Raw genomic sequence first — 14,268 nt, 5'->3', positions numbered from 1 at the left:
CAGGACACGAGGCTTAGAGAACAGAGGGCTGAGAGATGGGGTGCAGCGTTGGAGGATGAGGAGGGCACAGTGCAGGACACAAGGCTTAGAGAACAGAGGACTGAGAGATGGGGTGCAGCGTTGGAGGATGAGGAGGGCACAGTGGAGGACGCGAGGCTTAGAGAACAGAGGACTGAGAGATGGGGTGCAGCGTTGGAGGATGAGGAGGGCACAGTGGAGGACGCGAGGCTTAGAGAACAGAGGACTGAGAGATGGGGTGCAGCGTTAGAGGATGAGGAGGACACAGTGCAGGACACGAGGCTTAGAGAACAGAGGACTGAGAGATGGGGTGCAGCGTTGGAGGATGAGGAGGGCACAGTGCAGGACACGAGGCTTAGAGAACAGAGGACTGAGAGATGGGGTGCAGCGTTAGAGGATGAGGAGGGCACAGTGCAGGACACGAGGCTTAGAGAACAGAGGGCTGAGAGATGGGGTGCAGCGTTGGAGGATGAGGAGGGCACAGTGGAGGACACAAGGCTTAGAGAACAGAGGACTGAGAGATGGGGTGCAGCGTTGGAGGATGAGGCGGACACACTGTTGGCCACAAGGCTTAGAGAACAGAGGACTGAGAGATGGGGTGCAGCGTTGGAGGATGAGAAGGGCACAGTGCAGGACACGAGGCTTAGAGAACAGAGGACTGCGAGATGGGGTGCAGAGCTGGAGGATGAGGCGGACACACTGTTGGCCACAAGGCTTAGAGAACAGAGGACTGAGAGATGGGGTGCAGCGTTGGAGGATGAGGCAGACACACTGTTGGCCACTAGGCTTAGAGAACAGAGGACTGAGAGATGGGGTGCAGCGTTGGAGGATGAGGAGGGCACAGTGGAGGACGCGAGGCTTAGAGAACAGAGGACTGAGAGATGGGGTGCAGCGTTGGAGGAGGAGGAGGGCACAGTGCAGGACACAAGGCTTAGAGAACAGAGGGCTGAGAGATGGGGTGCAGCGTTGGAGGATGAGGAGGGCACAGTGGAGGACACGAGGCTTAGAGAACAGAGGACTGAGAGATGGGGTGCAGCGTTGGAGGATGAGGAGGGCACAGTGGAGGACACGAGGCTTAGAGAACAGAGGACTGAGAGATGGGGTGCAGCGTTGGAGGATGAGGCAGACACACTGTTGGCCACGAGGCTTAGAGAACAGAGGACTGGGAGAAGGGGTGCAGCGTTGGAGGATGAGAAGGGCACAGTGCAGGACACGAGGCTTAGAGAACAGAGGACTGAGAGATGGGGTGCAGCGTTGGAGGATGAGGCGGGCACAGTGCAGGACACGAGGCTTAGAGAACAGAGGACTGAGAGATGGGGTGCAGCGTTGGAGGATGAGGAGGGCACACTGTTGGCCACGAGGCTTAGAGAACAGAGGACTGAGAGATGGGGTACATCGTTGGAGGATGAGGAGGGCACAGTGGAGGACACAAGGCTTAGAGAACAGAGGACTGAGAGATGAGGTGCGGCGTTGGAGGATGAGGAGGGCACAGTGGAGGACGCGAGGCTTAGAGAACAGAGGACTGAGAGATGGGGTGCAGCGTTGGAGGATGAGGAGGGCACAGTGGAGGACACGAGGCTTAGAGAACAGAGGACTGAGAGATGGGGTGCAGCGTTGGAGGATAAGGAGGGCACAGTGCAGGACACGAGGCTTAGAGAACAGAGGACTGAGAGATGGGGTGCAGCGTTGGAGGATGAGGAGGGCACAGTGCAGGACACGAGGCTTAGAGAACAGAGGACTGAGAGATGGGGTGCAGCGTTGGAGGATGAGGAGGGCACAGTGCAGGACACGAGGCTTAGAGAACAGAGGGCTGAGAGATGGGGTGCAGCGTTGGAGGATGAGGAGGGCACAGTGCAGGACACGAGGCTTAGAGAACAGAGGACTGAGAGATGGGGTGCAGCGTTGGAGGATGAGGAGGGCACAGTGGAGGACACAAGGCTTAGAGAACAGAGGACTGAGAGATGGGGTGCAGCGTTGGAGGATGAGGAGGGCACAGTGGAGGACGCGAGGCTTAGAGAACAGAGGACTGAGAGATGGGGTGCAGCGTTGGAGGATGAGGAGGACACACTGTTGGCCACGAGGCTTAGAAAACAGAGGACTGAGAGATGGGGTGCAGCGTTGGAGGATGAGGAGGGCACAGTGCAGGACACGAGGCTTAGAGAACAGAGGACTGAGAGATGGGGTGCAGCGTTGGAGGATGAGGAGGGCACAGTGCAGGACACGAGGCTTAGAGAACAGAGGACTGAGAGATGGGGTGCAGCGTTGGAGGATGAGGAGGGCACAGTGGAGGACGCGAGGCTTAGAGAACAGAGGACTGAGAGATGGGGTGCAGCGTTGGAGGATGAGGAGGGCACAGTGGAGGACGCGAGGCTTAGAGAACAGAGGACTGAGAGATGGGGTGCAGCGTTGGAGGATGAGGAGGGCACAGTGCAGGACACGAGGCTTAGAGAACAGAGGGCTGAGAGATGGGGTGCAGCGTTGGAGGATGAGGAGGGCACAGTGCAGGACACGAGGCTTAGAGAACAGAGGACTGAGAGATGGGGTGCAGCGCCGGAGGATGAGGAGGGCACAGTGGAGGACGCGAGGCTTAGAGAACAGAGGGCTGAGAGATGGGGTGCAGCATTGGAGGATGAGGAGGGCACAGTGGAGGACACAAGGCTTAGAGAACAGAGGACTGAGAGATGGGGTGCAGCGTTGGAGGATGAGGAGGACACACTGTTGGCCACGTGGCTTAGAGAACAGAGGACTGAGAGATGGGGTGCAGCGTTGGAGGATGAGGAGGGCACAGTGGAGGACGCGAGGCTTAGAGAACAGAGGGCTGAGAGATGGGGTGCAGCATTGGAGGATGAGGAGGGCACAGTGGAGGACACAAGGCTTAGAGAACAGAGGACTGAGAGATGGGGTGCAGCGTTGGAGGATGAGGAGGGCACAGTGCAGGACACGAGGCTTAGAGAACAGAGGGCTGAGAGATGGGGTGCAGCGTTGGAGGATGAGGAGGGCACAGTGCAGGACACGAGGCTTAGAGAACAGAGGACTGAGAGATGGGGTGCAGCGTTGGAGGATGAGGAGGGCACAGTGGAGGACGCGAGGCTTAGAGAACAGAGGGCTGAGAGATGGGGTGCAGCGTTGGAGGATGAGGAGGGCACAGTGCAGGACACGAGGCTTAGAGAACAGAGGGCTGAGAGATGGGGTGCAGCGTTGGAGGATGAGGAGGGCACAGTGCAGGACACGAGGCTTAGAGAACAGAGGACTGAGAGATGGGGTGCAGCGTTGGAGGATGAGGAGGGCACAGTGGAGGACGCGAGGCTTAGAGAACAGAGGACTGAGAGATGGGGTGCAGCGTTGGAGGATGAGGAGGGCACAGTGGAGGACGCGAGGCTTAGAGAACAGAGGACTGAGAGATGGGGTGCAGCGTTAGAGGATGAGGAGGACACAGTGCAGGACACGAGGCTTAGAGAACAGAGGACTGAGAGATGGGGTGCAGCGTTGGAGGATGAGGAGGGCACAGTGCAGGACACGAGGCTTAGAGAACAGAGGACTGAGAGATGGGGTGCAGCGTTGGAGGATGAGGAGGGCACAGTGCAGGACACGAGGCTTAGAGAACAGAGGACTGAGAGATGGGGTGCAGCGTTGGAGGATGAGGAGGGCACAGTGGAGGACACGAGGCTTAGAGAACAGAGGACTGAGAGATGTGGTGCAGCGTTGGAGGATGAGGCGGACACACTGTTGGCCACGAGACTTAGAGAACAGAGGACTGAGAGATGGGGTGCTGCGTTGGAGGATGAGGAGGGCACAGTGCAGGACACGAGGCTTAGAGAACAGAGGACTGAGAGATGGGGTGCAGCGTTGGAGGATGAGGAGGGCACAGTGCAGGACACGAGGCTTAGAGAACAGAGGACTGAGAGATGGGGTGCAGCGTTGGGGGATGAGGAGGGCACACTGTTGGCCACGAGGCTTAGAGAACAGAGGACTGAGAGATGGGGTACAGCGTTGGAGGATGAGGAGGGCACAGTGGAGGACACAAGGCTTAGAGAACAGAGGACTGAGAGATGGGGTGCAGCGTTGGAGGATGAGGAGGGCACAGTGGAGGACGCGAGGCTTAGAGGACAGAGGACTGAGAGATGGGGTGCAGCGTTGGAGGATGAGGAGGGCACAGTGGAGGACACGAGGCTTAGAGAACAGAGGACTGAGAGATGGGGTGCAGCGTTGGAGGATGAGGAGGGCACAGTGGAGGACACGAGGCTTAGAGAACAGAGGACTGAGCGATGGGGTGCAGCGTTGGAGGATGAGGAGGGCACAGTGCAGGACACGAGGCTTAGAGAACAGAGGACTGAGAGATTGGGTGCAGCGTTGGAGGATGAGGAGGGCACAGTGGAGGACACGAGGCTTAGAGAACAGAGGACTGAGAGATGGGGTGCAGCGTTGGAGGATGAGGAGGGCACAGTGCAGGACACAAGGCTTAGAGAACAGAGGGCTGAGAGATGGGGTGCGGCGTTGGAGGATGAGGAGGACACAGTGGAGGACACAAGGCTTAGAGAACAGAGGACTGAGAGATGGGGTGCGGCGTTGGAGGATGAGGAGGGCACAGTGGAGGACACGAGGCTTAGAGAACAGAGGACTGAGAGATGGGGTGCAGCGTTAGAGGATGAGGAGGGCACAGTGGAGGACACAAGGGTTAGAGAACAGAGGACTGAGAGATGGGGTGCAGCGTTGGAGGATGAGGAGGGCACAGTGCAGGACACGAGGCTTATAGAACAGAGGGCTGAGAGATGGGGTGCAGCGTTGGAGGATGAGGAGGGCACAGTGCAGGACACGAGGCTTAGAGAACAGAGGGCTAAGAGATGGGGTGCAGCGTTGGAGGATGAGGCGGACACACTGTTGGCCACTAGGCTTAGAGAACAGAGGGCTGAGAGATGGGGTGCAGCATTGGAGGATGAGGAGGGCACAGTGGAGGACACGAGGCTTAGAGAACAGAGGACTGAGAGATGGGGTGCAGCGTTGGAGGATGAGGAGGACACACTGTTGGCCACGAGGCTTAGAGAACAGAGGACTGAGAGATGGGGTGCAGCGTTGGAGGATGAGGAGGGCACAGTGCAGGACACGAGGCTTAGAGAACAGAGGACTGAGAGATGGGGTGCAGCGTTGGAGGATGAGGAGGGCACAGTGGAGGACACAAGGCTTAGAGAACAGAGGACTGAGAGATGGGGTGCAGCGTTGGAGGATGAGGAGGGCACAGTGGAGGACGCGAGGCTTAGAGAACAGAGGACTGAGAGATGGGGTGCAGCGTTGGAGGATGAGGAGGGCACAGTGCAGGACACGAGGCTTAGAGAACAGAGGACTGAGAGATGGGGTGCAGCGTTGGAGGATGAGGAGGGCACAGTGGAGGACACTAGGCTTAGAGAACAGAGGAGTGAGAGATGGGGTGCAGCGTTGGAGGATGAGGAGGGCACAGTGGAGGACACGAGGCTTAGAGAACAGAGGACTGAGAGATGGGGTGCAGCGTTGGAGGATGAGGAGGGCACAGTGGAGGACACGAGGCTTAGAGAACAGAGGACTGAGAGATGGGGTGCAGCGTTGGAGGATGAGGCAGACACACTGTTGGCCACTAGGCTTAGAGAACAGAGGACTGAGAGATGGGGTGCAGCGTTGGAGGATGAGGAGGGCACAGTGGAGGACGCGAGGCTTAGAGAACAGAGGACTGAGAGATGGGGTGCAGCGTTGGAGGAGGAGGAGGGCACAGTGCAGGACACAAGGCTTAGAGAACAGAGGGCTGAGAGATGGGGTGCAGCGTTGGAGGATGAGGAGGGCACAGTGGAGGATACGAGGCTTAGAGAACAGAGGACTGAGAGATGGGGTGCAGCGTTGGAGGATGAGGAGGGCACAGTGGAGGACACAAGGCTTAGAGAACAGAGGACTGAGAGATGGGGTGCAGCGTTGGAGGATGAGGCAGACACACTGTTGGCCACGAGGCTTAGAGAACAGAGGACTGGGAGAAGGGGTGCAGCGTTGGAGGATGAGAAGGGCACAGTGCAGGACACGAGGCTTAGAGAACAGAGGACTGAGAGATGGGGTGCAGCGTTGGAGGATGAGGAGGGCACAGTGCAGGACACGAGGCTTAGAGAACAGAGGACTGAGAGATGGGGTGCAGCGTTGGAGGATGAGGAGGGCACACTGTTGGCCACGAGGCTTAGAGAACAGAGGACTGAGAGATGGGGTACATCGTTGGAGGATGAGGAGGGCACAGTGGAGGACACAAGGCTTAGAGAACAGAGGACTGAGAGATGAGGTGCGGCGTTGGAGGATGAGGAGGGCACAGTGGAGGACGCGAGGCTTAGAGAACAGAGGACTGAGAGATGGGGTGCAGCGTTGGAGGATGAGGAGGGCACAGTGGAGGACACGAGGCTTAGAGAACAGAGGACTGAGAGATGGGGTGCAGCGTTGGAGGATGAGGAGGGCACAGTGCAGGACACGAGGCTTAGAGAACAGAGGACTGAGAGATGGGGTGCAGCGTTGGAGGATGAGGAGGGCACAGTGCAGGACACGAGGCTTAGAGAACAGAGGACTGAGAGATGGGGTGCAGCGTTGGAGGATGAGGAGGCCACAGTGCAGGACACGAGGCTTAGAGAACAGAGGGCTGAGAGATGGGGTGCAGCGTTGGAGGATGAGGAGGGCACAGTGCAGGACACGAGGCTTAGAGAACAGAGGACTGAGAGATGGGGTGCAGCGTTGGAGGATGAGGAGGGCACAGTGGAGGACACAAGGCTTAGAGAACAGAGGACTGAGAGATGGGGTGCAGCGTTGGAGGATGAGGAGGGCACAGTGGAGGACGCGAGGCTTAGAGAACAGAGGACTGAGAGATGGGGTGCAGCGTTGGAGGATGAGGAGGACACACTGTTGGCCACGAGGCTTAGAAAACAGAGGACTGAGAGATGGGGTGCAGCGTTGGAGGATGAGGAGGGCACAGTGCAGGACACGAGGCTTAGAGAACAGAGGACTGAGAGATGGGGTGCAGCGTTGGAGGATGAGGAGGGCACAGTGCAGGACACGAGGCTTAGAGAACAGAGGACTGAGAGATGGGGTGCAGCGTTGGAGGATGAGGAGGGCACAGTGGAGGACGCGAGGCTTAGAGAACAGAGGACTGAGAGATGGGGTGCAGCGTTGGAGGATGAGGAGGGCACAGTGGAGGACGCGAGGCTTAGAGAACAGAGGACTGAGAGATGGGGTGCAGCGTTGGAGGATGAGGAGGGCACAGTGCAGGACACGAGGCTTAGAGAACAGAGGGCTGAGAGATGGGGTGCAGCGTTGGAGGATGAGGAGGGCACAGTGCAGGACACGAGGCTTAGAGAACAGAGGACTGAGAGATGGGGTGCAGCGTTGGAGGATGAGGAGGGCACAGTGGAGGACGCGAGGCTTAGAGAACAGAGGGCTGAGAGATGGGGTGCAGCGTTGGAGGATGAGGAGGGCACAGTGGAGGACACAAGGCTTAGAGAACAGAGGACTGAGAGATGGGGTGCAGCGTTGGAGGATGAGGAGGACACACTGTTGGCCACGTGGCTTAGAGAACAGAGGACTGAGAGATGGGGTGCAGCGTTGGAGGATGAGGAGGGCACAGTGCAGGACACGAGGCTTAGAGAACAGAGGGCTGAGAGATGGGGTGCAGCGTTGGAGGATGAGGAGGGCACAGTGCAGGACACGAGGCTTAGAGAACAGAGGACTGAGAGATGGGGTGCAGCGTTGGAGGATGAGGAGGTCACAGTGGAGGACGCGAGGCTTAGAGAACAGAGGACTGAGAGATGGGGTGCAGCGTTGGAGGATGAGGAGGGCACAGTGGAGGACGCGAGGCTTAGAGAACAGAGGACTGAGAGATGGGGTGCAGCGTTAGAGGATGAGGAGGACACAGTGCAGGACACGAGGCTTAGAGAACAGAGGACTGAGAGATGGGGTGCAGCGTTGGAGGATGAGGAGGGCACAGTGCAGGACACGAGGCTTAGAGAACAGAGGACTGAGAGATGGGGTGCAGCGTTAGAGGATGAGGAGGGCACAGTGCAGGACACGAGGCTTAGAGAACAGAGGGCTGAGAGATGGGGTGCAGCGTTGGAGGATGAGGAGGGCACAGTGGAGGACACAAGGCTTAGAGAACAGAGGACTGAGAGATGGGGTGCAGCGTTGGAGGATGAGGCGGACACACTGTTGGCCACAAGGCTTAGAGAACAGAGGACTGAGAGATGGGGTGCAGCGTTGGAGGATGAGGAGGGCACAGTGCAGGACACGAGGCTTAGAGAACAGAGGACTGAGAGATGGGGTGCAGCGTTGGAGGATGAGGAGGGCACAGTGGAGGACGCGAGGCTTAGAGAACAGAGGACTGAGAGATGGGGTGCAGCGTTGGAGGATGAGGAGGGCACAGTGGAGGACACGAGGCTTAGAGAACAGAGGACTGAGCGATGGGGTGCAGCGTTGGAGGATGAGGAGGACACAGTGGAGGACACAAGGCTTAGAGAACAGAGGACTGAGAGATGGGGTGCGGCGTTGGAGGATGAGGAGGGCACAGTGGAGGACACGAGGCTTAGAGAACAGAGGACTGAGAGATGGGGTGCAGCGTTAGAGGATGAGGAGGGCACAGTGGAGGACACAAGGGTTAGAGAACAGAGGACTGAGAGATGGGGTGCAGCGTTGGAGGATGAGGAGGGCACAGTGCAGGACACAAGGCTTATAGAACAGAGGGCTGAGAGATGGGGTGCAGCGTTGGAGGATGAGGAGGGCACAGTGCAGGACACGAGGCTTAGAGAACAGAGGGCTAAGAGATGGGGTGCAGCGTTGGAGAATGAGGCGGACACACTGTTGGCCACTAGGCTTAGAGAACAGAGGGCTGAGAGATGGGGTGCAGCATTGGAGGATGAGGAGGGCACAGTGGAGGACACGAGGCTTAGAGAACAGAGGACTGAGAGATGGGGTGCAGCGTTGGAGGATGAGGAGGACACACTGTTGGCCACGAGGCTTAGAGAACAGAGGACTGAGAGATGGGGTGCAGCGTTGGAGGATGAGGAGGGCACAGTGCAGGACACGAGGCTTAGAGAACAGAGGACTGAGAGATGGGGTGCAGCGTTGGAGGATGAGGAGGGCACAGTGGAGGACACAAGGCTTAGAGAACAGAGGACTGAGAGATGGGGTGCAGCGTTGGAGGATGAGGAGGGCACAGTGGAGGACGCGAGGCTTAGAGAACAGAGGACTGAGAGATGGGGTGCAGCGTTGGAGGATGAGGAGGGCACAGTGCAGGACACGAGGCTTAGAGAACAGAGGACTGAGAGATGGGGTGCAGCGTTGGAGGATGAGGAGGGCACAGTGGAGGACACTAGGCTTAGAGAACAGAGGAGTGAGAGATGGGGTGCAGCGTTGGAGGATGAGGAGGGCACAGTGGAGGACACGAGGCTTAGAGAACAGAGGACTGAGAGATGGGGTGCAGCGTTGGAGGATGAGGAGGGCACAGTGGAGGACACGAGGCTTAGAGAACAGAGGACTGAGAGATGGGGTGCAGCGTTGGAGGATGAGGAGGGCACAGTGCAGGACACGAGGCTTAGAGAACAGAGGACTGAGAGATGGGGTGCAGCGTTGGAGGATGAGGAGGGCACACTGTTGGCCACGAGGCTTAGAGAACAGAGGACTGAGAGATGGGGTACATCGTTGGAGGATGAGGAGGGCACAGTGGAGGACACAAGGCTTAGAGAACAGAGGACTGAGAGATGAGGTGCGGCGTTGGAGGATGAGGAGGGCACAGTGGAGGACGCGAGGCTTAGAGAACAGAGGACTGAGAGATGGGGTGCAGCGTTGGAGGATGAGGAGGGCACAGTGGAGGACACGAGGCTTAGAGAACAGAGGACTGAGAGATGGGGTGCAGCGTTGGAGGATGAGGCAGACACACTGTTGGCCACGAGGCTTAGAGAACAGAGGACTGGGAGAAGGGGTGCAGCGTTGGAGGATGAGAAGGGCACAGTGCAGGACACGAGGCTTAGAGAACAGAGGACTGAGAGATGGGGTGCAGCGTTGGAGGATGAGGAGGGCACAGTGCAGGACACGAGGCTTAGAGAACAGAGGACTGAGAGATGGGGTGCAGCGTTGGAGGATGAGGAGGGCACACTGTTGGCCACGAGGCTTAGAGAACAGAGGACTGAGAGATGGGGTACATCGTTGGAGGATGAGGAGGGCACAGTGGAGGACACAAGGCTTAGAGAACAGAGGACTGAGAGATGAGGTGCGGCGTTGGAGGATGAGGAGGGCACAGTGGAGGACGCGAGGCTTAGAGAACAGAGGACTGAGAGATGGGGTGCAGCGTTGGAGGATGAGGAGGGCACAGTGGAGGACACGAGGCTTAGAGAACAGAGGACTGAGAGATGGGGTGCAGCGTTGGAGGATGAGGAGGGCACAGTGCAGGACACGAGGCTTAGAGAACAGAGGACTGAGAGATGGGGTGCAGCGTTGGAGGATGAGGAGGGCACAGTGCAGGACACGAGGCTTAGAGAACAGAGGACTGAGAGATGGGGTGCAGCGTTGGAGGATGAGGAGGGCACAGTGCAGGACACGAGGCTTAGAGAACAGAGGGCTGAGAGATGGGGTGCAGCGTTGGAGGATGAGGAGGGCACAGTGCAGGACACGAGGCTTAGAGAACAGAGGACTGAGAGATGGGGTGCAGCGTTGGAGGATGAGGAGGGCACAGTGGAGGACACAAGGCTTAGAGAACAGAGGACTGAGAGATGGGGTGCAGCGTTGGAGGATGAGGAGGGCACAGTGGAGGACGCGAGGCTTAGAGAACAGAGGACTGAGAGATGGGGTGCAGCGTTGGAGGATGAGGAGGACACACTGTTGGCCACGAGGCTTAGAAAACAGAGGACTGAGAGATGGGGTGCAGCGTTGGAGGATGAGGAGGGCACAGTGCAGGACACGAGGCTTAGAGAACAGAGGACTGAGAGATGGGGTGCAGCGTTGGAGGATGAGGAGGGCACAGTGCAGGACACGAGGCTTAGAGAACAGAGGACTGAGAGATGGGGTGCAGCGTTGGAGGATGAGGAGGGCACAGTGGAGGATGCGAGGCTTAGAGAACAGAGGACTGAGAGATGGGGTGCAGCGTTGGAGGATGAGGAGGGCACAGTGGAGGACGCGAGGCTTAGAGAACAGAGGACTGAGAGATGGGGTGCAGCGTTGGAGGATGAGGAGGGCACAGTGCAGGACACGAGGCTTAGATAACAGAGGGCTGAGAGATGGGGTGCAGCGTTGGAGGATGAGGAGGGCACAGTGCAGGACACGAGGCTTAGAGAACAGAGGACTGAGAGATGGGGTGCAGCGTTGGAGGATGAGGAGGGCACAGTGGAGGACGCGAGGCTTAGAGAACAGAGGGCTGAGAGATGGGGTGCAGCGTTGGAGGATGAGGAGGGCACAGTGGAGGACACAAGGCTTAGAGAACAGAGGACTGAGAGATGGGGTGCAGCGTTGGAGGATGAGGAGGACACACTGTTGGCCACGTGGCTTAGAGAACAGAGGACTGAGAGATGGGGTGCAGCGTTGGAGGATGAGGAGGGCACAGTGCAGGACACGAGGCTTAGAGAACAGAGGGCTGAGAGATGGGGTGCAGCGTTGGAGGATGAGGAGGGCACAGTGCAGGACACAAGGCTTAGAGAACAGAGGACTGAGAGATGGGGTGCAGCGTTGGAGGATGAGGAGGGCACAGTGGAGGACGCGAGGCTTAGAGAACAGAGGACTGAGAGATGGGGTGCAGCGTTGGAGGATGAGGAGGGCACAGTGGAGGACGCGAGGCTTAGAGAACAGAGGACTGAGAGATGGGGTGCAGCGTTAGAGGATGAGGAGGACACAGTGCAGGACACGAGGCTTAGAGAACAGAGGACTGAGAGATGGGGTGCAGCGTTGGAGGATGAGGAGGGCACAGTGCAGGACACGAGGCTTAGAGAACAGAGGACTGAGAGATGGGGTGCAGCGTTAGAGGATGAGGAGGGCACAGTGCAGGACACGAGGCTTAGAGAACAGAGGGCTGAGAGATGGGGTGCAGCGTTGGAGGATGAGGAGGGCACAGTGGAGGACACAAGGCTTAGAGAACAGAGGACTGAGAGATGGGGTGCAGCGTTGGAGGATGAGGCGGACACACTGTTGGCCACAAGGCTTAGAGAACAGAGGACTGAGAGATGGGGTGCAGCGTTGGAGGATGAGAAGGGCACAGTGCAGGACACGAGGCTTAGAGAACAGAGGACTGCGAGATGGGGTGCAGAGCTGGAGGATGAGGCGGACACACTGTTGGCCACAAGGCTTAGAGAACAGAGGACTGAGAGATGGGGTGCAGCGTTGGAGGATGAGGAGGGCACAGTGCAGGACACGAGGCTTAGAGAACAGAGGACTGAGAGATGGGGTGCAGCGTTCGAGGATGAGGAGGGCACACTGTTGGCCACGAGGCTTAGAGAACAGAGGACTGAGAGATGGGGTGCAGCGTTGGAGGATGAGGAAGGCACAGTGGAGGACACGAGGCTTAGAGAACAGAGGACTGAGAGATGGGGTGCAGCGTTGGAGGATGAGGAGGGCACAGTGGAGGACGCGAGGCTTAGAGAACAGAGGACTGAGAGATGGGGTGCAGCGTTGGAGGATGAGGAGGGCACAGTGGAGGACACGAGGCTTAGAGAACAGAGGACTGAGAGATGGGGTGCAGCGTTGGAGGATGAGGAGGGCACAGTGCAGGACACGAGGCTTAGAGAACAGAGGACTGAGAGATGGGGTGCAGCGTTGGAGGATGAGGAGGGCACAGTGGAGGACACGAGGCTTAGAGAACAGAGGACTGAGAGATGTGGTGCAGCGTTGGAGGATGAGGCGGACACACTGTTGGCCACTAGGCTTAGAGAACAGAGGACTGAGAGATGGGGTGCTGCGTTGGAGGATGAGGAGGGCACAGTGCAGGACACGAGGCTTAGAGAACAGAGGACTGAGAGATGGGGTGCAGCGTTGGAGGATGAGGAGGGCACAGTGCAGGACACGAGGCTTAGAGAACAGAGGACTGAGAGATGGGGTGCAGCGTTGGGGGATGAGGAGGGCACACTGTTGGCCACGAGGCTTAGAGAACAGAGGACTGAGAGATGGGGTACAGCGTTGGAGGATGAGGAGGGCACAGTGGAGGACACGAGGCTTAGAGAACAGAGGACTGAGAGATGGGGTGCAGCGTTGGAGGATGAGGAGGGCACAGTGGAGGACGCGAGGCTTAGAGGACAGAGGACTGAGAGATGGGGTGCAGCGTTGGAGGATGAGGAGGGCACAGTGGAGGACACGAGGCTTAGAGAACAGAGGACTGAGAGATGGGGTGCAGCGTTGGAGGATGAGGAGGGCACAGTGGAGGACACGAGGCTTAGAGAACAGAGGACTGAGCGATGGGGTGCAGCGTTGGAGGATGAGGAGGGCACAGTGCAGGACACGAGGCTTAGAGAACAGAGGACTGAGAGATTGGGTGCAGCGTTGGAGGATGAGGAGGGCACAGTGGAGGACACGAGGCTTAGAGAACAGAGGACTGAGAGATGGGGTGCAGCGTTGGAGGATGAGGAGGGCACAGTGCAGGACACAAGGCTTAGAGAACAGAGGGCTGAGAGATGGGGTGCGGCGTTGGAGGATGAGGAGGACACAGTGGAGGACACAAGGCTTAGAGAACAGAGGACTGAGGGATGGGGTGCGGCGTTGGAGGATGAGGAGGGCACAGTGGAGGACACGAGGCTTAGAGAACAGAGGACTGAGAGATGGGGTGCAGCGTTAGAGGATGAGGAGGGCACAGTGGAGGACACAAGGGTTAGAGAACAGAGGGCTGAGAGATGGGGTGCAGCGTTGGAGGATGAGGAGGGCACAGTGCAGGACACGAGGCTTATAGAACAGAGGGCTGAGAGATGGGGTGCAGCGTTGGAGGATGAGGAGGGCACAGTGCAGGACACGAGGCTTAGAGAACAGAGGGCTAAGAGATGGGGTGCAGCGTTGGAGGATGAGGCGGACACACTGTTGGCCACTAGGCTTAGAGAACAGAGGGCTGAGAGATGGGGTGCAGCATTGGAGGATGAGGAGGGCACAGTGGAGGACACGAGGCTTAGAGAACAGAGGACTGAGAGATGGGGTGCAGCGTTGGAGGATGAGGAGGACACACTGTTGGCCACGAGGCTTAGAGAACAGAGGACTGAGAGATGGGGTGCAGCGTTGGAGGATGAGGAGGGCACAGTGCAGGACACGAGG

At 58.2% G+C, this 14,268-nt stretch overlaps 1 protein-coding gene across 1 annotated transcript in view; it reads right to left on the bottom strand.

Moving 5' to 3' along the window:
* Window positions 1–14,268, bottom strand: part of TBC1D13 (TBC1 domain family member 13) — a 391,422-nt gene that overhangs the window by 95,766 nt on the left and 281,388 nt on the right. The window lies entirely within an intron of this gene.

This window comes from Ambystoma mexicanum, chromosome 8 (genome assembly GCF_040938575.1).
Source record: "Ambystoma mexicanum isolate Mex_15411 chromosome 8, UKY_AmexF1_1, whole genome shotgun sequence".
NCBI lineage: Eukaryota > Metazoa > Chordata > Amphibia > Caudata > Ambystomatidae > Ambystoma > Ambystoma mexicanum.
The sequence above is the reverse complement of the archived record's forward strand: the minus strand, read 5'-3'. Positions and strand labels throughout refer to the sequence as shown.